At 39.9% G+C, this 21,804-nt stretch overlaps 1 long non-coding RNA gene across 2 annotated transcripts in view; it reads right to left on the bottom strand.

The window, feature by feature from the left end:
• LOC117804690 overlaps positions 1–21,804 on the bottom strand; it is a 62,047-nt gene that overhangs the window by 23,325 nt on the left and 16,918 nt on the right. The gene's annotated exons all lie outside the window — the stretch shown is intronic.

Here is a 21,804-nt window from a genome sequence, read left to right as displayed (position 1 = left end):
TTAATGTGGTATCAAATTTGAGTTTGTGAATTAACAATAAAGACTAAAAGATGAGACAATGGTTCTGACATTATGCTCACATTTATCATCTACCACTGTTTATGTAATACTAAAACTTAACATTATGCAGCAAAGACACCAAAAAACAAAAAAATGAATCAAAATATGAGTGTGACAGATATTATCACAGTCTCTCTAATATTTCAATGCTTAACTTTAAGATACTTTTTGGGTCAAATCTGACCTGTTTTGACATTTGACAGAAGCGAAAACATCAAAACTGTCACTGTTGTAGCCTACAGTGTGATGACTTTTCTTGAAGTGATCGAAAATGCACTGTATTAAAACACTTTCAAATTCATGTTAATGTTCAGGTCCAACAAATGTCACAAAGAATGGATTGCGGTTGCTAATTGGTCGAAGAATTGCGCATCTCTTGCTATCTGCCCAGTTTCAAGGCCTTGTCCCAAATCATTTCACATTAATGACAATCAAGAGGAAAAAAGACCTGCAACTCTGTACAGTGTCCTCTTGTTTTGTGTTTTATTGTGAAGGAATTGAGCTGCCAGGATCTCCATTCTGCTGCACAGAGCTGTGCTGTGCGCTCTTACCCTGACGTCGCTAAATTCTATCCACTTATATGTTGAGCTGGATGGAGAAGGTAAATCCTTTCCAATGTATTGTAGAGTGGCAGATATGACACAAATTCAACTGTTTCTATCCAACCAGCTTACTTCCTGGAGCAAGCTAGGGAAAAGCATCTCCTTCAGATAAAAAAGAAGCATAAATAAAAACACTCAGCTGTGTGTAAGGGCACAGCTTGTATGTTGAACTAGACTGAGCTAACCCCTGATTATTACAAAAATAGTTATAGTCAAAGTGATATTAATAGACTGTATGTACAGATACGTTCATTCTGGGACATGGGAATTGTTGTCTTGATTACTGAAGAGTTTTAGCATCACAACACTTATGAGAACTCAAGTAGGGGAGAACGGGGTTGGTTGTCACACGGGTTGGTTGGCACACTCGTTATATCTCGCCACCAGAGGGCACTTTCTCTCAAATTGGGGTATGGACATTTCCAGAATTAGGATCAGAGCTCACCTACGTAGTCTTCTCTTGAGTAAGACAGCTGAACTTGAGGTGAGAGGACTTTTTGTGTTTTTCAAATTGAAAATATTCAGCTCCTCAGTATTTTTCTTCTAGGCTCTTAACAAAACAAGTGTTACCCTTACAAAGTGTGAGGGGAAAGCTATGGTTTAGAGTTGTATTAGCTAGCTAAATCGTTGTTAGATGGTTGCTAGCCTTGATGCTAGCAAAAAAATCCAGGTAGGGTTGGTCGTCACATTCTCTTTGGGGTTGGTTGTCACATGTAACAACCAACCCCTATGTTGGCAAAATCATGCATGGTGAAATGAGTTGGAGTGCGCAGACCATACATTTGCCATGGGGTTGGTTGTCACAATGTGTCAGAGTGTCTTTGCTAGTTAATTGCCTCTTTGTTAAAATTAGTTGGAAAATGAGAGGGATACACATTTCAAGCCAACACCTTAAGCTTCAATTTAATGTAGGAATGACTATTGAAAGATGTTTTGATGATGAGCAATCATCAAAACAGTAAAAAGTGTGACAACCAACCCCGTTCTCCCCGATCAACTCTGAGGACACTGTAAAAATTTCACTCTAACTGTGCGGTGCTGTTAGCACCAGTGTTAATGAATCAGGTGTTTTTTGCATTGAGGCATGTTTGCTTTAGAAAGGGGGGATATTTTGTTACTAACTCATGCATAATGGCTCATCTAAATGTATGCAAACAACATTGATGCATAGACACTATTTGCTCGGCAGGGCAGTTTATGGTGCATTCAGCCCTGTGTGCTTGCTTTGTGAATTACACAATGTCTTCTGGGGTCATTTGTTCAAGTTCAGGAGACTCAAAAGCCTCGTGAATCACACCCTGAGGCTGATCTGGGTCATACTTTATCCATTTCTATTAAAACGGATTTCAAATTCTGAGTACTAGAAGATGGTTACAGAGAAGTATTGTGATCATATGATGATGCAGCTGTTAAAGGGTTTAACTGTAGCTGACATGGAGGACCAGAAGAAACGCTTGTTCTTTCAGAGTGGGTTAAGCAGACCCCAGTGCCATCAGGTGTTTTCAATGTCAGAACAGAAGAATAGGAGAGACACGGGGTGCATATTGCACAGTCCTGTTGAAACCTTGTCCTCTGTATGCCCATACCTGCAGAATAAAGATGTTACACTTATAATAATAGGGAGCTGTTTGTTGCCAGGATACAACTATAGATTGAACACGCAGGCATAATAAGCATGCAACCTACACACATCCACCCACACACACACACCACACTTACACCACAGCACTGAAGCCGTCCTCTCCGTCTCCAAACACACCCGGAAATGTTTTTCTTCTCAGCGTCCTCCTAAGTGGATTGGTCCACTGAAGCCAGCCCTCAGTAATTAACTGTCACAACGCTTCAAAACTAACAAATGGACTTTGTGTCAAGGAGGAGCCATTAATTTACTGGCCTCCACTCGTCGATCCAGAGCCTATTATCTCCATTACTGCAGGCTTTCATGTCTGGGCATCGTCTCCCGCTAACCCCTCGTTTTTCTCTCTCTGTTTGCACAGATTCCCAGCAACTTGAAGGAACGTGGACACACACCGGCGTCACACTTGAGCTGCATCAAGCTACATGCACCACACAAACCCACGCATTTCCTTCCAGACGCAAGGACACACTTGATTCATCTCCCATGGCTGCATAAGTTAATCACAGATGCATGACTCCTATTATAATGCATTAAGCAGCAATATGCATGCACCAATACACTCCACAGGAACACGCAAAAAAATTATCAAATCCTCACACACATTTCCTGTCCCTCCCAGTCAAACATATTTAATAGCTCACACTGCACTTCCACATTGGCATGACAACCTGAGGGGAGAAATCTTCCATATGTGACACTAATAAGTGCTGCTCTAAAGAATTGGAGGGTGATTTCTCCATGAGGCATAAATAACTAAGTAACACGCAGACTATGGGATCCGTGAGATTTGCTATACAGCGTGCATTTATTGCTCTTCAAAGGTAATGCATTACTGGAGTTCTGCAGAGAGAGAAAGTCTGTGCTTCAGTGGCAGTGGGATCAGGTTGGACTTTCCCACTGAGACCAATGCATTTTTGATGCTCCTCAATGCATTATCAGGCGTTCTTGTGTGCTCGCAGGCTCTGGAAGCGTTTCACCTTCAAATTACGGTTTTATAAAAGGCAATATTGCATCCAGAAATCATTTCTAATAGTAGGTTCAACCACATTTGACATAAATCTCACGGTATTTTCTGGTGGAAGAAGTAAGTGGATCAAATGCCATCCAGAATTAAAAGCAAATTGGTGAAAGTAGCATTAAAATGAGAATATAATGTGAAAAAAGCACACTTTAAAAACACAAAATCTTCACACAAAATGTCCTCTTTTGATTTTAAACTTTACTTTCAACGTACTGCTTCACTTCAATGAATCCCTCTGAATAGGACATTAACGATAAACTGAAAAAATGATCTCACACCCTGCAGAACGAACACCCCCTGCTTGCCTGAAAACATCACACGTGTTTTTCATCTCTCCAAAGCAACTTGCAAATCATGCATGACGATACAAGACTAACTCAGCCATGCTTCACGCTTTCCATTTAAGAAACATCTGGCTCATTTGCTCCTCTACCCGTGATCCAATCTCATGGGACAGTTTGGAGGGGCTCTTCTATAAATCAAACACCTGACTCAGTTTGTGAGTGGACGCATACAGTCACAGAGATGTAATTACATACATACCTTCCTTTTTTTCATTTTTTAAAGTTATATTTTTGGCCTTTTTGCCTTTATTTGATAGGACAGCTGAAGAGAGACAGGAAATGTGGGGAGTAGAGAGCGGTGTAAGACATGCAGGAAATGGTCGACCGGATGGGAATCGAACCAGCGACCCCTGCGACGAGGACTGTAGCCTCTGTATGTGGGGTGCTTAGACTGCTAGGCCACCGGCGCACTGACATACCTTCCTTTTGAGGAGGAGATCATTTTGATCTTTTACTTGGACACACATTTCTAAAATTTCCCACAAAAAACTGATAAACAAAAACACTAAGAGACATTTTTTAAAGTTAGGAAACAAACTGGAATCCACATTAACTATTTTGACTAAGTAGTTTATTTCTATACAGTTATTTTTTTGCCTGTTCACGCTGCAAGTTAAGCTCGAGTTGATTTACAGCTGATGAAACAGCCTCTATTTTTATTCTTGAAGAGTCAAGGTAAGTCAGCAACACTACTTACACAAGTTCAGGACGGATTTAGCATGGACATCAAGGCAGCGCTTCGTCCACTGGGGTCGCCAAAATCAACACAAAATGAAAGTTCTTCAAGGTAGCTTTATATAATACAGCAGCTACATAACTTTCCAGAAATACTTCTGAAGAATTGAAAAGCTGCTGTAAGCGTCTTTCTTTGTATGTTTTTTTAATAGTCTGGTTGTCAGGTTTGTGGAGACTTGCAACAACACAGCAACGAGGTCTGAAGTGCATTGAATTTGCAACAAACTGTGTTGAACTTCACACTCGGATTTGAACTTTGTTTCACCTTGATAAAAGACGTAATGTGGAGTTCCTCTTCAAAGGTACATAACCTCAGGCTTTACTAGTGAGGGATGAGAGGCGTGTGTGTGTAAAAGTGTTGAAGACAGCTCTCTGGCTGTGATAACAGTGATATGATTGGTCATTGGTGGGGGGATGAGGGCATTTAAGGCTGAACACTGACTAAGCATAAGCACTGCTGCACAATGTTTTGTGTAGAGCTGCATACATTATGCATCTAAGAGGAGGATGCGTGAGTGTGTGTCTCTCAGTCAGAGTGTGTCTGGGTCTGAAATGTGATGAAGATCACTGTGACCGCCCTCTTACTGTGCTGCCCCTCAGGCCGAGAAGCTGCAGTGAAATCTGCTAACTGTGTTAGAGTGTGCCTGCTTTCACTTAAACATATGCACAAACGAAGACACTTTTTCTGGCGCTACTTCAAATAGAAGTTGTTAACTTAATATAGAAGTTCTTCCAGATTAACAGGATGAAACTTATTGAAGATGCATGTATCTTATAAGCTTGGATCTGTGTATTTGTACATATTTAAAGGGCTAAATATACTGGAGGACTGAAATATCAACACTAAAAGAACACATTTCTAAGATGACTTTTACTGAAGACAATGTTTTTTAATTAATCAACAATTAAAATGAAACCCTACATCAGTGGATCAAAGATCATTTAAAGTATTGTACATACATTATGTAAAGTCAGACACAATAAAAAGTTAACAAAGAAAATTGAATAAAGTGATGCTGACATGCAAAAATCAAGATTCAAACAATAGATAATGTTAAAACTAATCAATCCATTCATTTAGAAAATGTGATGCTTGCAATATACCGTAAAAACTGGAATAAAGGTCGCACTGGCAGGGGCATCACCAAGAATTTGGACCCCACATCACTCTAAAACTCTTGACAACTTCCAATACCTCCAGGATCCTCCAGGAATGTCAACTCACATTCACTGTCTCCAGAATGAACTACCTTCACATCCCTGTTTATGAGTTGTAAACTGAGCCGTTCGGTTCACCATTCACCAAAATAAGGGCATGTTCATTGTAGAGTATTCATGCATAACACTAATTCTAACATAATGCAGAAGCATTATTTAATAGCACTGTTTATTTTGCTTTTTTACACTGCTTATTTTATAGGGTTTTATTCCAGAGGTTATCTAGGAGTGATTTTTCTGATGTACCTCATTTATTGATTGATATTCTTCTCTCTCACTTATGTTCTGATTGGTGGAGCAGGAGTACTTTTTTACGTTTTATTATGGTTTTAATAGATTTGTATTCTTATTGTTTTGAGTAGTTGCTGTCGTGGAATTTTCATAGTCTTATATATATGTATGTAAGAATGTTTAACTCTTGTATTCTTCCAGTCTAAGTGTCAGGGGCAGAGTAACTTCTCCTATGTCAGTTGTGGCTACTGGGTGAAAGGCGAGACAGGGTCAGTGTAGTATTCAAGGTCTCTCCCCCTGTTCCTGTCTTTATCTGTGTGTTGTGAACAACTTACTGTCTCCAGAACTGGAGCACAGGTCTTCTTCTGATTTGTTTTGTTTCCTATAGTCCAAATATGGTTATCTAACTTTAGTGTCGTCTTTGAGAGAATAAAGGTACATGCCTGAGGATTTGTCTGACAGAACTGACTTGGCATTGCACTGCACCCTCCTGTCTGTGTACTGTTATGTTATTTTTCCTTGATCAAGTTCTACATAAACTATTTCAACGTAAGCCGTCAGAGTCTCCTGAGTCTTCTGTGTCCAGTTTGTTGCTGAATTCCTTCACAGTTGTCATATTATAGTTGACTTGTTGTCAAACCGGATGACATCATCTTGCTGAAATGAAGAAATCTACCTAAGGATCCAAATAAAGTGACCTAGCCTGATTTTGTTCTCCTAAAGACGACATGGGGCTGCATCATCAGTCTGTCTTGACTTTGGTCAGACTGAACCATTTTGCTGGTTTGGTAGGGGTGGGAGGGGCCTCAGAGAGTGACCTCACTTTTTTTCTTTTCTTTTTATAGACAAAGAGTTGAGGTCATAAATTCAACTAATTTTACTGATATTATGTCAGTTAACCATTTTAGACAAACATGTAAACAAAAGGAATGTTTTCATTTTAAGCCAATCAATGGCCTCTGTCTCCAATTTGAAAGCACATAGGTGGGTTGGCCCCCTGCTGGCCATCTAAAAGAATGCACATCCAAAGAACTTGCACATTGAATCCTCATTTGAAACCTCAACCTGTTCTTTAAGAGTAATCACTTTGCCCCCCAACTATGACGCCTATTCCCACTGGTTTATAAATTGAATATAGCACCATTCTCTTGAATTAGATACCTTTTCTCCACTTAAGTTTTAAAGTAGGTATTTTCAAAAGAAGAGTTTACATTTCAACTAAAATATTCCATTTTGATTTGTGTTTCAAGAACTGACATTATCACTTTTTATAAGAAAAACACTAATTGTCTCCTCCCGACACTCTCTCAGTGTCAGTTTTCACATCAGAAGGTTCTGGCCTGAGAAGTAAGCCGAGATGGTGCGATGTCTGTCAGAGTTAAATACAGAAATGACACCATTCAGAGTTCCCTGCTCGTTGTTCTCCATCACTCTGACTCTCTCCCTCAGTCTGCATCTCAGTGAAGGAAGTTAAAATAGAGTTAAGGAAGGTGAAACATCCTGACACGCTCCTCCTGTTCTATTTTACAGAGGGATTAGAAGTAAAAAGCAATATTTCTGTCTTCATAGCTGTCAGGTTTTGGATCTGTGTTGAATGATTTGGTACTGTGGATACCAGGTAATCCTCTCTGAATATGAAAGCGCCTCTATACTGTATCTGTCTCTCTGATTCTCTCCGGGTCTTGCACCCTGAGGAGTGATCGCATCTCTACCCCCCCACCCTTTCTTTCCTTCCTCCCTCTGTTCTTTTATCTCTCTCTGTTCCTCCATCTGTAGGTTCATCGCAGGAAAAAGAGAACTAGGTGTTGGAGTTAGACGAGGAGAGAGCACAAAGATGGAGGGGACGAGATAGTGTGAGAGCCAGCAAGCATAAGCAAAGAGATGATGCTAATTATCCATCACCTTTAACTCCCTATGGCAGTGCTCAGCTCCTATTCCCTTCATTTGGATGAAGATGCATGCTTATAACTTATGTGCTCATTGTGTTAATGCGCCTCAATGTTCTTTGCATATTTAAGTGTGTGTTTAAAAGAGTGTGCCAGTGCTTATACCTGACAGCTATCTCCACACTGCTGTCAGGGGACATCTGAGGTCGGGGGGTGAATGACATCACAACTCAGGGAGGTAGACCCTCTCACATGGGGATGATACTGCTGCCCTTTGCACTGCCTGACCGTAATTACTATAATAGATCTGTGAATGTAGATACATTTGCTTAGGGAGCGTCGGTTTAACGATGTAAAAATCTAGGTGTGACTGTGCTTTGGTTTGTTTGTGTGTTCTTTAACAAAAGTGGCATTTTTTAAGAGTCAACATTTGAGAGATATAGAAGCATGTTTTTTTCTATATAGAAAGCATAGCAGAGGAAATATGGTGAGAATTCTACCCTTTAAAGTCCCTGCAAATCGATAACGTCTTTCCACCCTGGTTGATGTTTTGTGAAAGTGTGAGAAATGATGCCCAGAAAACAAACTTCCCCCTTCTTTTATTGTTCTTTTTCTTTGTCGTCAGCTCTCGTGTACAATAGGGAAAACTACTTCCTTCTATGCTTGGGGAGAAAGAATCTGCTGTATAATACATGGTGAAAGAATGAGTGATGGTTGGTTTAGGATCACATGTTACAGACACCAACTTCCCATTGTCTTTCCTCTCCATTTTTAATCCAGTTCTCCTTCAGCCTCCCTCCAGAGAAAGAATGTGATAGCTCTTCTCGATCCTGCCCTTACCTTCCTCTCCGCCTTATGTTCTCGATTTACGCTGTCTCCCCACCCTTCTCCCCTCTCTGTCCACTTGTCTCGCATCGAAAACTGCTCATCTCAGGTTTCTCTCCTCTCCTGCTCCTCTGTCTGTGTCACACAATCACACTCCCTCCTTCTGTATGCCAGGCAGAGCGCCAGAAAACGAACGGACCGCTAGACTAGGGCCCTCTGTCTCCCTGTTATCCAGATGCTGTCTCCCCTGTCTGCAAAACACACTCACACACAGATGCATGCACGCCCACAGACACACATCCCTCCAAATTAATCCATACACTGATGCATATGTTTGTGTGCTGAAGCAGTCACAAACCTAGAGTAAGATGCATTCACTAATACAGCATTCTGTGCATACTTGTACAGGCTGTTGTACGGACACTTGCACCAAACACACACTTTTATGCACCAACAGTACAGACCCCATTGTGCAGCGATGCACACACACTCACAGCTGCCAGCCCTTCTAATCAATTTGCACTTTAAAGAGAGTTCCACCTTTCCTGCTGCTGTTCCCAAGACCCCTTGCACCTCCCTCACTGCTCTTTCCCCCTCTTTTCATCCCTTTATTTTTTCTTACAACAGAAGTTTCTCTCTCATGGTCTCCAGCTGCTTCAACTTTCTTTATCCCTCCTTCTGTTTTCCTCGAAAAGTGAAGTGGCCTTGCTTTTTTCCTCTCTCTTAAAAGCAGCATTTCTTCTATTAGTTACTGACATAAAAATAACCCTTCCTTATCTCCCTAAAATGTGACTTTAAATTGAGGCAGCAAAGGCTATTCATGTTGTTTTTGATACCAAAAGTGTAGCAAATGGCTGCCTATTTGTTATCTGCCGATGTCACTGGAGATTGCTGATAATACTGACACCTGATTGGAAGAAATATACTCAAGTTGTCTCCCTCTTTGTTTTAAGAGCACACCAAGCAAAGCCATTCCCACTGCTCACACTATTGCTTTCTATTCTGGTTCAGGCTTGGACCAGCTCTTAGTTATGCTGCTATAGGTGTAGACTGCCGGGGGAACTGGCGCACTGACACACTGGGATCCTATCTCAACCCCTCCCCCCGAACCCCCCCCATCACTTACTTTAACTATCCCCGTCCCATTGAAAGTTACTAACCATATACCTTTCTGGAGTCCCTGACCTCCCTTGTCTCAAAGTTTCCTCTGAGCTGCCGTAGACATCCTCCTGCTGTGGACGTTCCAGACTCCCGCTGATACAGACAGACTGGACCAACAGCAACAGCTACTACTACTAATCATCTCATCATCACTATCGTCTCTACCTCTTTCTCTCTTATTCTCCTCTATCCCGCTTTCCAACCCCCAAGACAATTACAAAGTCAGCCTATTATCACCTTAAGAATATATCGAGGGTTAAAGGACTTATGTCTCAGCAGGATGCAGAAAAACTCGTCCATGCATTTATCTTTAGCAGACTAGACTACTGTAACGGGGTCTTTACAGGACTCCCTAAAAAGTCCATCAGACGACTGCAGCTCATACAGAATGCTGCTGCTCGAGTCCTAACAAGGACCAAAAAAGTAGACCACATTACTCCAGTTCTTAGATCTCTACACTGGCTTCCTGTCTGTCAGAGAATAGACTTTAAAATCCTGCTGATGGTTTATAAAGCACTGAATGGTTTAGGCCCAAAATACATTGCTGATCTGCTACTACTTTATGAACCACCTCGACCTCTGAGGTCATCAGGTACTGGTCTGCTTTCAGTCCCTAGAGTCAGAACGAAACATGGTGAAGCAGCGTTTAGTCATTATGTACCACATATCTGGAACACACTCCCTGAAAGCTGTAGGTCTGCTCCAACTCTCACCTCTTTTAAATCAAAGACTAAGACTTTTTTATTTGCCACTGCCTTCCTATCTTAGATTATTTTAACCCACTTTAAATTAAAATTTTAATGTAATTTTTAATATATTTCTAATTTTCCTTTTCTTTTCTGTTTGATCATATTTGTCATTTTAATTGTGTTATTTTATGCCTGTCTGAATGTCTCCAATGCTTTTAATGTTTTAATGTAAAGCACATTGAGTTGCCCTCGTGTATGAAATGTGCTATACAAATAAAGCTGCCTTGCCTTGCCTTGCCCAACTCAGTCAAGGCAGATGGCTGTCTAACACTTCTCTGGTTCTGCCTGAGGTTTCTGCCTGTTAAAAGGAAGTTTTAATCTCGCCACTGTAACTAGCTAAATACAGCAAGGTGCAGTGCTCATGATGGATTAAGATGTGATAACACTGAGTCTTACCCTGTCTTGGTGTTGGGTCTACAGTAGAGTATGGTCTACACCTGCTATGTTTGTAAAAGCATCTTGAGGTAACGTTTTTTGTTATTTAGCGCTATACAAATAAAGATTGATTGATCGATTGAAAAACATCATAATGAATCAGGCAGCTATTGGGAGTTCCTTCACAACACAAAGTGTAAAACACTGCAGTAAAAAGTAAAAGTATGACACAGCTGGTAAAGAAAAACAACCAAACATGTCGATTGAAGTCTTTGAATCAACTTGTGAAATACATTGTTTGAAATAGGAATCATTTCCCACACAGAGGGAGACTCATACAGGTGCACTGCTGCACACTGGGATGTTAAGTACACCACCCGGCGCTCAGCTAATGTGATAGAAAGACTCATGAAGATGCAAGCAAAACAAAAGTTGCAGGAATAAAACAGTGACATGCATTTTGAGCCAGGAGAAATGATAAACAAGACTCAGACATAAACTTCTTTCCCACACAGTATGTAAGTGTATATATATACGTTTATGCACAGAGGGATGAAAGCATGACAACAACCCAGCTTGGGCACTCAATGCCACTCATGACAAGTATTTCACCAGCATGAACTTCAGGGCTTCAGTATCAAAACACTACACAGCCTTCCTGGCAGCCTGCTCGCTAACTCCATTTTCTTCATGCTGTGGATGATGTTTTATGCATGGTATATATAATGTATGTTGTTGTTTTATGAAACTTCTTTCTTCCTGGTTGTTTCACGCAGATGTGAAAGGCATGAGGCTATTCATCCGCCATTGTTTGTCATATGTATATATATATAAACCTTGACTTGCTTGCAGGGGTTGGCTTTAATGTGTGAGTCCATGCTGATGATGTGGTTGTATTTATGTGTGAGGACGGATGCTGTTTTGAAGTATGTGTGTGTTTGTGTGTGATTGGTGAGTATTCTGCACATTTAATCAACTTGTTGCCAAATGCAGAAATCTCAGAACTCCCTGTTGACTCATGTTGTCTTTTTTGGGCTACTCTCTAATTTATTTCCAAAATTGCCTCAATCATTCAATCTAGCTCCTGATTTTTTTGTTTTTTAAGAGTCTTTCCTTCAGGACCTTTTAAGAGCCAAAGAGATGGTTAAAATGCACCATGGTCCTCAAATCTACTGACTACTTTCAATCATTGTTGGGGTAACCATGGAAAATGATTATGAAGTTTCCTTTTTATTTTCAAGTTTCTGATGATAATGGATGTCAGCTCAATTTCAAAACATTTTGCAGAATCCCATTCTAACCAAAATGAATATATCTCAATTAAACTTTCTTTCAAAAAGGATGTAGACTAAAATAAAAGTGCTTCATAGACGTATCTAAATTCAACATTCTGGTGTCTTCATAAAAGTATGAATCAAGCAATATAATATCAAATGATGCCGTGATACCCCAGCAATAAAATGAACCTTAAAGCACCCAAAATTGGACAAGCCTCCTTTTTTATTACAACCTTGTAAACAATGCTACAACAAAGAGTCACTGAATGCAGACCAAAAGGACAGGTCAAAGCTGTAGATGAGAACCGTAAGCAGTAGAAGCTGTTGAGAAGGGCAGAGCAGAGAGACACAGCAGCCACAACTACATCAGCTATCAAATTCCAGCACCTTCCTGGAGGTTTGTGTAACAGTGTTGACCAGGAAGAAAAGCTTAATAACTACTGTGACACACTCAGAAAATCATGTTAAATTTTGTGTTTCACAGCTACAGTATGTTTCATTAGTTGTGCTCGCTCTATACTCACTTTGTCTCTATTTAGCTTGACTTCCATTGCTCTCTCTCTCTTTTGCCCGTGGCTCCATTGGGTTAAAAATATGAGTTGTGAATTTCTTTTAAGAAGCTTTTGTGCTATTCAATTCTATCAAATTAAAAAATTACAGATATGCATAATTTTTAAGTACATGGCATCAAAAAGCATCACAGTTTCCAACATTTTCATAACATTTGTGCAAAAAAATGACAAAGTTGTATCCTGCTGCATGATAACAGGGTGGTGGAGACCAAAAGCCTTTGCACGTTCTTCTAACCAACTGAACCAGGAAAGGTTTTTCAACCTCCAGACATGGTATGCGAATGTAATTTTTTTTTTTCAAACACTGACATAAAGTGTCAGGCACATAGATAATGACAAACTGTAACAGAGCGTACTGTTTCTGCAGGTTGAACCAGGGAAGCCTCTTTATTCTGATATTACTTGTGGGGTTTTTTTCCACCCCTCATAACACTGAAGCAAATAAAAATGTCATATTTTGTCTGTGTTCTGTTTTTCTCTTTCTTCTACTTGTCATCAATTCTCTTCTTTCTTTTCCTACCACATCAATATTAACTGTGTATGCTCAATCAAAAAGGAGATGCACTAATGTTGCATGGATGTGGATGAATGGTTTAGTTTGGTGCTTTAAACCCAGTAACTCCCTCAATATGACCCTAAACCAGGACCATGTTTCCACATGTATATTTTTCCTTATGTAATCTTTTCTTACCTTAAAACAAAGGAGTAACATAAATCTCATGACTTGCAATCACAACTTTACTCACACTGCCGACAGCAGCGGCCCTAGAAATGAGGTGAATGCACTCGCTAAGATTTGAGTTTTTGCAGGTGTCTTGTGCACATACACAGTGTGGGAAAGAAATATAGCCCGTTTCATCATTCTTTGTCACAAGCAACACAATGAAACAAAATAAAAGCAACGTACTGTATCAGTCTGTACATTGCTGAGTGTTAACCAAGCTTAACCAAAGACAAGTTTGTGGAAATTTACGGTCACAGGCATACACACAGCCTGTCCTCCTGTTGTCCCCGACCACTCCCTGTTAGCAATAGCAATTTTATTTATAAAGCACATTTCATTACACGTAAGTTCAATGTGCTTTACATGGAGAATTAAAAACAATTTTCCAAATGGAATAAATAAAAACAGAAAAACAGTAGATACACACAGCATACATCAGACACAGCAATCAAACAAACAGCAATTGTTGCTGCACATGCATCCAGTCACAACAGCCATTATATCATCCATACGCTTGATGTTTTGAGTCTTTTTTTAAAAGTGGAGACAGTTGTTATGGACCTGAGGTCAGCAGGCAGTTTGTTCCAAAAAAGATGGACCACTGTAACTAAAGGCCCCTTCCTTCACTGGACTTTGATTTGACTCTAGGTACATTTAAAAGACTTCCACCTGCTGACCTAAGGATCCTGGTCGGGTTATACAATGTGAGCAAGTCAGAGATGTACTGGGGAGCTGAACCATTGAGTGCTTTATGGACTAATAATAGGACTTTGAAATGGATTCTGTATTGAACGGGGAACAAAAGATGGGTGATATGATCATATTTTCTATGTTATGTCTAGGGGGTGTTTTCTACTTAGACTGTAACTTTGGGAAGGTTGCAGCTGTAACCAATAGGAAAAATATCAAAATATTAATCATTTGAAGTTAATGGGTGCTTTAGAAAGGGGCTTCTCTCCTGCAATCACAGTAATGAACAAATAGCCTATCAATGGTGGCCCATTCTGAGATTGAGACAAGACAAAGTAAAAATAATCTTGATTCTGAGATGAGAAAGAGTCCTTGAAGAAGTGGCCTGAGGACTGATCTTGAGTATTACAACGCTACAGTCTACATGAGTACTTATGTGAGTTAGCTAGTAGTTCAACTATTAAACTGCCACATTGCACAAGAGGAGAGTGGTAAAAGGCTGGCAGGTTATCCATCCATCATCCTTTACCACATTAATGTAAGTTGAAACTGCAGCTGGATCTAATATGTCATGAATAATGTAAGAAGGTAGAAAAAAGCCAAGCTAGTCCAAATTGGGTTGGTATTCTTTACTATGTTGCAGGATAAGTTTGATTTCATATTTTCCTACCTGTCGTGTTTATACCGTGTGCCATTTTCATCCACTCCCCTTTCTCACCTCTTACATGTGTGGCCTATTTTACCTCACAATCTCACCTAGTTTCATTTCTCCCCCTGTCCATTCTCTTGGCGGGTCTCTTTCGACCTTTAACTTTTCTCTGCTATTCTGCCCAGAGTGTCTCTCCCAGTTATTCCCCTTTCTCAAAGGTTAGGTTTAGTGGCTCTTCTTGCAGTTCTCCTCTTCTACTTGCTCGATTTAACACTTCAGAAAAACTAAAAAAAAAAACTAAGCTACTCCAACACTGTCTCTCTTTCCTCCATTGCCCGAATGGCTGCAGGGCTGTGTTAGCATTCCACTCAGGTGCAAACATTAAATGTCACCTAGCAGGAGACAAAAAAAAGATAGGAGGAACACTCGTGGGGTTTATTTCTTACGTCACTGATGGACTGTGAATATCTATAAACTCAATGCACCTCTCTGATCTGTGTCACACTAAACAAATAAACATGCTCTCCCATGAGCATGTATAAATGTTTGAACCCCGTACCTTTAATGCAAGTGATTCCAAATGTTCTTTAAAATTGATTTCCTGCTTCATTGCTATGCCGTGCCTTTCCCTTTGTTGTTACGTTCATGATTTAATGGATTGTTTATAAGTTAAAGTTTATTTGTGCTGACAGTTGGTGCGAAGCTAATGGAGAGAAACTGACCTTTTAGCTAATGGAGTAATACAATGGCCCCTGATCTGTCTGTTACTCCTCTGTGTGAGAGTGTGTATGGTAAAGTGAAGGTGTGTGTTTGTCTGTTATTATGATAGAGTGAGCTGAACTTACTGTTGTCTTTTTCGTGTCAGAGATATGTTTGAGTGCCCGAATGGAGATAATGTTTTTGTGTTGTTTAACCTAAAGAAGGTCGTCTCTATCAAATACTGTGAATGCTTAGGGGTGGGGGGATCATGTAGGTAAATCCAAATTTGTCCTGCCTTTTTGGAGCCCAGAGTTTGGCATGCTGTTTTTTTGAAGACAGAAGTGATCATTGGTGGAAGATGCTGAAAGGGAGAATTTAACCAAAACTATAGTGTTTTTTTCCCCCTACATTGTTTTTTATTGATTTTCAACAACTTTAGACATACATTTATAAACATTCCTACACATATCTTCACATACATGTGCATAAATACAATACAGAACACACACACAAAAATCCCAAGTGCATTAAGAAAGGACATAGAGGACTAAGCACATCTTACATCCACACATAATAAAATAAATAATAGAGCAATATTATTTTGGCTGATGCTATAGCGAGTTCCAGAAAGATCTGTTGTCTCTTTCCAATGTTATAATTAACTGGATATAAACAGAGTAAAAAAAGTTTAGCATCCATAGGAATTTGTGCCTTCAATATGTCTTGGATACATCTCCTCACAGCATCCCAAAACCTTTGTATTCGATCACATTGTCAAAGACAGTGACAAAAAAAATGTCCCCTTTTCCTTCCCACAAAACTATACAGTCTTAGCCCTTGGCTAATTTGTTAGCTGGCAAATAACGGATTCAGCTATCACATAAATCAAATATTGAGATTCTATTCATCCATGTATGACATGCTGCTCGCTTGCCCAGTTGTTGCATATAAAAGCTAACTACAAGTGAATGGAACAAACTGGGTTACTTAAAATTCCATTTAATTTATTCAAATCTCCATTAGATGTGGCAAAAACTATTCTTTCTGAAGTCCACCCAAAAATATAGCAAATAGGCTCAGATACAAAACGCTAATTAGAATGCAGAGTAAAATAGGCACATCAAATAATTGGTAAAATAATTGGGTGTTTCATCACCTTGGTTCATCCTGTTAAAGGCTAACAACAATCCTAACTGTGAATCACTGGCCTCCACAAATAATCATTGTATGAGAAAACACTTCTAACAAGCCGTTTACAGTGAGACAAAGAACCAGCACTTGCTCGTTAGTGCAGACATATACTTTAAATAACAATAGAATTTTACTCTCCCAAGAAAACGTAAGCATTAGTTGGATGCGCTGGTTTTAGAATGATCTCAGGACGCACCACAGCTCAGAGGTTAAGTTCAGTGGCAGGTGTAAGCTGCGACGGCACCTAGCAGAATGTCTAAAGCACAAACCTGTCACTCAAATCTTTGGTGGTTGGAGTAGCGTGAAAATTAAACTCCTCATACAGCTGAAATAAAGAGACCAAAACTCTTTTTTTCTCCACGTTGTAGACATGTTTATGCGGTAAAGTTTAAGATTTAATATGGGGTCTAATGCGGATTGGCTCACTTCTGATGCCTACTCCAAGTGGACACTCAAGGTACTGCAGTTTTTGGCACTTTTGTATTGTGTGATTCCTGCTTATCACCTTGTGTTTGGTTTCATTTGCAGTAAAGGCAGTCAGACGAGGTCCCACATTTAAACCCAATTCCAAAAGCATCATTGCAGGTGTGTTTGTGAGTGTTGTTGTCACTTCTACTCCTGAGTTAGCAAGTCATAAATATAAACAAATAATTGAAAAAAACAACTCAGGAGAAAAGGGCAGAGGCATTTCCTCCATTTGCACGCATTTCTTTTAGGCCCTGCTCACAAATGCTTGTTTGTGTTCACACCAGAAAGAGAAAGCATTCTGCAAATACATTGAGCAGCAAGAGAGCACCCAATCACAAATACGCATCTGTCTCCAGGAAGTCATTCATTCAAAAATCAATCACCACAAACCTCTGTTATCTTAAATTGAACTGGGAATGCATACGAGCAATGATAATGGAATTTGTTTTTACAGTGATTTGTTCCGTTGTGTTTGGACCCTGCATTGTCATAGCAGTGCATGATAATGGCCCCAAGGCATCCTTGCATTGAATGCTGTGAGACCGGAGCAAAAGCCATTATTGAGGTCTCCACTCATGCATCAGTTTTTCACATATAACTTGGTGTTTTTACTGCTTTAAACCCTTTCAGTTTTCAACATCCCTGCATTATTCACCATTCTGCTGGTTTTCCATCTCTTGTTTGATCTGATCCCATTTCATCCTATCACACCATCATTATGTCTCTGCATTGCAGCAACCATCAGTAACAGTTAGGGATCTCTTTTACCAGTGCAACCATAAAGACCAGTGATAGCCCATGGCCAAACATTCCTCCCATCACATTATGCTGATACAGCCGCTTCATTCCAGGTGCAAAAATGTTGGATGAAATTGAGTATGTAAGGACGTTTTAGTGATACAACATGCTGTTACCTCTCAGTCAGTCACAGTGCTGCTCTTTTATAAGTGGTAGAAAGTAATAGGGTACATTTAATCAGCTATGATGTATTTAATGTCACTTTTGATTCACTGCTTTCAGAGGGAGACTGTTTTATTATGTATAATGGACAGATAGAGGTTTTTAAAGATTTAATACATTCAAAGACCTGAATACCTGTTTTCCCCATCGCTTGAAGATTAAACAGCAATCAGAGTCTCATTCAATGGAGGCATTTATGACAGCCTTCTCCTCAATGATATTGTCAACCTTGAGGTTCAGTTTGGCTTTAAACTGAACCCATTTGTCGACGTGTTAGAAAAAATCATGCTGAATTAAGTTTTTAACGTAGACATAAATCCGGCACAATAGATTCTCTATACATCATAAAGTTGACACTTTCTAAATGTGTGTAGGAATTGGGCCCCAGACAAATTGAGTTCATCATTTCATAGCATAGTGTTCCATTAAGTATCATATCATAACAAATCACATAACACTGTAATGTATTGATATTGTATCGCATTGCATGGGATCATATCGCACTGCAGTGATTTTCAACCACTCTGCCGTGGCACACTAGCAAGCCGCGACAGATCGTCGGGTGTGCCATGGGAAAATCCATATACTGCAAACAATTTGGCATGTAGTGCGTCTGTTCCTGAAGTGTAGTGACTGGCAGAGTAATTCAATACCTGTCATACTGACCTGCGCTACCCACCCACTGGGTGGCGCACTAATGACCTTGTTAATTTGAGACAATGGAATTAATGTATGGCGCGAGAGGTGTTTCTGACAAGAAGTAGGCGTACAACAGCGATGGATAAATATTCAAGAAGGTAAACTGAAAACTCCAAACTGGGCACTGGATGAATTCTAACCTGGATGAAGAGCGTAATATGGGTGGTGGAAAAGGCAACTTTTATGATAAAACTACAACGGTGTCTGCGAGAGCTCTCAAAGCTAGCAACTAGCTGAATTCGTAGCCAAATTAAAAAAAAGCCACACATTGTGACAGAGACAATAATACTACCTGCGAAAGCCATTGTAAATGAGATGCTTTGCCCTGACTCAGATAAAGAAGTAGCCAACGTCCCTCTCTCAGATAAATAGATTCATAAATTGAAAGACTAAATGTGTCATTTTGGAACACTTTTGGTTGTTGGTGTGACTCAGGATTTTTTTAATGTAAGAAATGTGCCTTGGCTCAAAACACTGTCGTACTGTATCGTTATGTACCATATTGTATCATCATTGTGTCATATCATACTGCACTGAGTCGTATAACATAACTTATGACACTGCATCGCATTTTATAGCATTGCATCTGATTGTATCATTGTGTATCCCATGATATCGTATCCCATTGCATTGAAGCATAACCTATTGTATCATTACATACCATATTGTATCGTAACGTATCATATCACTATTGAGGTGAATCCCATTGTAGCGCATTGCATCATAACTATACGTACTATAAGATATAGCATTTTATCATATCCAACTGAATTATATTACAATGTATCATATCATTATGTATTGTAACATATACTATTGTATTGTAACCTGTTACCTGTTGTATTGACATGACACATAAATAACACAAGGCTATTTAGTCTGTTAAATAAAAGAACAAAGTACAGACCTGATCTTTGAGAGAGGGAACCTTAAATCACTTCTGCTTTGACTTCCAAGGGGGGGCGGGACCCGGCGGGTGCACCCCCGATATAACAGTCGGGGAAACACTGTCCAGTATCAGGCTGAAGTCTTACACAGCATGCAGTATAAGACCACAAGTAATGCATATATGCACTTTGAAAACACATCACCCAGTCTAGCATCAGTACAGGACCATGGAACAACTCTGCTCTGCAACCAAAGAGGACATACGTGAACATATGAACCCAGCTGACCGTTGTATGGCAAAATATATATTTCCAGATGAAGCACAGTTAAAACAAATGTGACCAGCTTGGACTGAATGAATGTAGGAGGAGCGCGCAGTTCAGTGGACCTGCGCTCGACAATGCAGCCTGGAGGAGTCGAGAGCAGATCCACCGAACTTTCAGCACAGAGCGCCTCGTCAGAAGTTGATAAAATAAATATAAAATTGCGTATTGTTCAGTTCATAGGGCGTACCGAACCGTGACCACTGTATCGAACGGTTCAATACAGATACACGTATTGTTGCACCCCTAGTATTCTAACATATAGCACCATATTGCATTTTATTGCATTGTATCTTATTGAAGTGTATGGTAATATGTTGGCATGGTAGAGTTAATAACACACCTGTACTCAACTGTACAAGTTCCCTGCAATAAATGGGACAAGGGCAACATGCACTGGTGGTTTCCAGCTGCTCCTAAGTAAAATATGTTGGTATTAGAGGGTTGAGGCCCATCCATTTTGTGGTGAGAAAGCCTCAGGGAGAAGCAGGATTCCATCAGCATGTGGCAGAAGTGTCAGACAGAAAGGTGACAGAAAATGTATTTCTCTGTCATTTATTCAAGCTATCCCCCCGCGCGCACGAATCTCCTTGTTTCACAGCAAAGTGAAAGAGAAAGAAATATACCCTTTCAGCTGTTACTGAAGTAATATTTAAAAACGTGTTCCTGATGAAGTCTTAAATTAGCTTTCACTAAATGAATTTATCAACTTAATTATTTTTTCCTCTAAATTACAAACAAGTACATCAGTTCAACATGGCTGCCATCCAGAGCACCAAACAACAGGATCATTTCCATAAAAAATGTCCCTTCATCAGAATCTTTCCAGGAACAAGCTATTATTCTCAGATTACTGGGACTGATAAAATGAACGGTGGCTTGATTGATCTCAGTGTTGCAAAAAAATCCATGAGTTTGTGCTCGACTGCCGTAGAAAGGAAAGGGATTTCCTTTCCATGAATCTTGTCCAACTACTGTTACTTTTCTGAAAGATGAGGAGAAAGCACATGAGGGAAAGACTGCAAGATGTTTTAAGATGTGATCAAATATGTAAGCAATGGTTTTTCACAAATATTTCAAAGCTGAAAGTCCTGGAACAACCTTTAACTTGATTCCATTAGCAAATGATGGCACTGAAAACCTGCAGTAAAGCAAAATGAAGTTCAAGAAGCAAAGATTGAAACACATGGCTGTATGTAACCATTGATGTTGTAATGCAGGGTATTAATCATAGACTGTATAAATAATGGACGTAGTATCCGTGACATCATCCATCTGTTTCTGAAGCGCTGTTTTGAAGCCAATCGTCGGCGGGAGCCATATTGGAAATGCTGAACACAACCTAACAGCTGTCGAGCTAGTGGGAGGTGAAGAGGCGGGCTTTGAGCCTCCTCGCCAACAGCTACAAGATTCACGCCTGTCAATCAAGTCAGCTGTGCCTCTCATACTGGAAAATTCATAATCTTAATATCTCCCAAATTGCTGCGTTATAAAGAAATGTAGCCCCCGTACAGTGTGTGCCGATTGAGAAATGATCTTTCCAGATTACACTTGTTTTTTGTACCAGGCTGTAAACATGTTTATTAAAGAGCAACTTTTTTGAATGGATGTGTATGTGGTTTCCTGTACTTCTAGAACCAGCCTCAGGCAGACATTGGAAAGCAGTTTTTAACACTTCCACATTGGCTTAAATGATCGCGACCAGTGTTTGCTGTTTGGTATTGACACTGCAGTAGCTTGATTGGAGCTATCTTTACACTGGACTGAAATCCCGGTCTCATTGGTGAATGCTCTGTATTGTTCAGCACATCTGTAGAC

Source organism: Notolabrus celidotus, chromosome 21, assembly GCF_009762535.1.
Source record: "Notolabrus celidotus isolate fNotCel1 chromosome 21, fNotCel1.pri, whole genome shotgun sequence".
In the NCBI taxonomy this organism is placed as follows: Eukaryota; Metazoa; Chordata; class Actinopteri; order Labriformes; family Labridae; genus Notolabrus; species Notolabrus celidotus.
The sequence above is the reverse complement of the archived record's forward strand: the minus strand, read 5'-3'. Positions and strand labels throughout refer to the sequence as shown.